Genomic DNA, 3,177 nt, shown 5'->3' with positions numbered 1-3,177 from the left:
CCGTCGGTGGAATCGTCTGTGGTAGGAAACAATTGTTTCTCAGTCCGTGGGAACAAGGCCTGTCTCAGTCAGAATCTGTGGCCCACGTCTCTTCAACTCTGTATTCTGACATAGATTTCAAAGATCAGTCAGGGCATTACAGGGATCTAAGGATGGTGAAACATTAAGAATCAACGAATTGTTAGAAAACCACATGATCATTTCCCTAGACACAGAAAAAGAACTAGATAAAATTCAGCTCTCATGGGAAAACATCCACAGCTGTTGAAGTGGGGGTCTCCGCCATTGCAATATGAAAAGAAAAAAGAAAAGAGAAGAAAGTTACTAAGATTTAAGTAACAGTGCTCACTTAGACTAAAGTTGGAACCACACAGAGAAGATTAGCATGGCCCTTGTGCAAGGATGATATGCAAATTCATGAAGCATTCCATATTAAAAACAAACGTTCAGGGCTAAAATTGTTCTTAAATACAAATATACTATGTTTTTCATTGAAAATCCAATATAATCTATAAGCCAATAGTACTAATGAGCAGCTTCATATATTCGATTTATTTATTCAGCAAATATATATCCAGTGTAAGAAAATGACTATTCTGGGTATAGCAGATACAGTGGTGAGTAATACAGAAAGTCCTGCCCCTGTAGAGCCAATCTTTTATTGAAAGATATTTATAATATGTCTCATAATGATAAATATCCTAGAGCATAATAAAGTATAGTAGATTCGTTTATAAGTATGTGGTGGTTGGGGAAGATCTCAGTGTTAAGAAGACAGCTGTGTAAAGGAAGTCAGAGATCTCTAGCTGGGGGAGATCATTCCAGGCTGGGGGACAATGAGCACAAATGTTCTGAGTGAGAATTGTGCCCTGTCAGCTGGTAAAGTGCAAAGAAATCAGTGAAACAGCGTGAGCCAATGGGAGACCAGACGAAGCTGCAGAGAACCCAATGCCTTGTGGCTCCTTGACAGATTTGGCTTTTACGGAGTGAGATGGAGCTCCTGGAAGGTTTCGGGAAGACTGTGGTCCTACAGGATCACCCTGTCTCCTTTGCTAAACTAGAAGGCAGTGCGTGCGGGACATCATTTGGGGACTACTGCAATAATCAGGGAGGAAGATGTCTGCGGCTTGGACCAGCGGTAATGCTGGAGGTGTGAGATATGAATAACTCCTGACTTTATTCTAAACAGAGGGCTGGCTTTGTGATAGACTCAGTGTGGTACCTGAGTTTTTAAATATAAACTAGAAGAATGGAATTTCCATTAAGCAAGATCCTTAAGACTGTAGAAAGGAGCACATTTGGAGGAGATGGGGAACCAAGAGCTTGGTTTTGAACGTATTGATCCTGAGGCGTTGAAGTGGTCAGTTTGGGCCAGGCAGATGCTGTGACGACAGAACCAAATCTCAGTGTATAAGTCACGGGTTTGTTTCCCACTGATGCCGTGCCCTTGTAGATTGGACAATTCTCCAGGACACCTGTTTCTCACGCGATGACTTAGTGACATGGCTCTGCCCTTTCTACTCACAGCCTTCATGCTCATTGCTGAAGGCAACTGTGAGCTTAGAAAAGTGGGCAGTGTCTTTCTCCTGCCTCAGGTTGTGGATGTGCAGTGGATGCAGTGTTGCCCAGAATTCCCTGTGGGGTCGGAAGCATTCATTATCCCTGCTGTTGGAGAGGTGGGTCCTGATGGAACCTACATGACTCTCCATGGATTGTCTCCTATAAAGAGGGCCATCTAGCCCAAGGAAATGTCCTCTCCCTCAAGCAGCCCACTTCCAGTGATGGGTGACAGGGGGAACATAGGCAGCTCTTGACTCAATATGGAACAACTCTGAGGGTCCATCCCAGGGTCCGAAGCCCTCATGGGATTAGCTAAGGCTCTGTGGTAATTACATTGGAATAAACTTTTCCCAATTTTCCTTCCCTCAATCCCTTACAGATGAGACCCTGAAGGCCTGGCCCCAGTAGCCTCTGTCACCAAATCTCTGTGATTCAACTTCCCAGGAAAATGCAGTACATGTGACAGATTTCTTATTTTCCTGATGAGTAGCCACATTTTCCCACCTCATTGAATAATGTACAAACTTGTCAAAATACTAACGTGTGTACCTGAAGATACTGTAATAACATTGTGTGTCAATTATACTCAAAAAAACAATTAAAGTCACAAAGAGTCTTTTAAAAAATTGTCATGAGAAATACAATGAGTGGGTGCCTAGAAGAGAGACCTCATTTGTGAGTGCTCACAACGTCCATCATATGTATTCCTTTCAGCCATCTAAGAAGAGGTATTATGTGAACAGTGGATAGAAGGCAGACTTGGGGGCGTCTATCCAGACTGGAGATAGTATTCTTGGGTGATTAAGATTAATACCAGATGACATCTCCTAATGATTAGGGCAGAGAGAGAAAACCAGAGGAGTGAATACTGAGCTCTGAGCACATGAACATTTTGACGTCTAGAAGATGGGGAGAAACGAGGAAAGGAGACAGAGAGGTTGAAGGTTTGCCCATCCTATGCCTCAGTTACTCCTCAGAAATTCTCACACGGTACACAAGGACATATGTTTGCAGATGGACGTTGAACCATTTCTTTTTTAGTATGGAATAATGTAACAGCCCAAATATCCATCAACACAAGAAAGGACAAATAGATTGCACCAAAATCATAAAACAGTATAGACAATAGCAGTTAGAATGGATGGAATCGAGTGACATGTGTTAATGTGAATCAATCTCAAAAACATAATGTTGAGCAAAAACAACAGGTTTCATGTTCATGCATGTAATAGGAAACCATTCATATGAAGTTTAAAAACATTGCAAACAGTACCATACATCGGTAATGGACCCACACTTGTATAGATGGGCACATAGGCAGCTCTGCGTTTCTCAGCGGGGGACAGAACGAGAGTAAGTTTGCACACTTAATATGTTTGTCATCCTCTGCTATTATTGTGGATGTCTAAAATGTTTGACATAGGGGCGCCTGGGTGGCTCAGTCAGTTGAGCGTCTGACTTTGGTTCAGGTCATGATCTCCCAGTTTATGGGTTCAAGCTCCACATCAGGTTCTGTGCTGACAGCTCAGAGTCTGGAGCCTGTTTTGGATTCTGTGTCTCTGTCTCTCTGCCCATCCCCCACTCGTGCTCTGTCTCTCTCTGTCTCAAAAATAAAAA

At 42.7% G+C, this 3,177-nt stretch overlaps 1 non-coding gene across 1 annotated transcript; it reads left to right on the top strand.

Moving 5' to 3' along the window:
• Positions 1-335: 335 nt before the first annotated feature.
• On the top strand, positions 336-437 carry LOC115290915. The gene has a single exon (XR_003908296.1). It is a non-coding gene; the product is annotated as a U6 spliceosomal RNA (small nuclear RNA).
• The last annotated feature ends 2,740 nt before the right edge of the window (positions 438-3,177 follow it).

This window comes from Suricata suricatta, chromosome 4 (genome assembly GCF_006229205.1).
Source record: "Suricata suricatta isolate VVHF042 chromosome 4, meerkat_22Aug2017_6uvM2_HiC, whole genome shotgun sequence".
Taxonomy (NCBI): domain Eukaryota; kingdom Metazoa; phylum Chordata; class Mammalia; order Carnivora; family Herpestidae; genus Suricata; species Suricata suricatta.
Note: the sequence above shows the minus strand (reverse complement) of the source record. Positions and strands in the feature narration are given on the sequence as shown.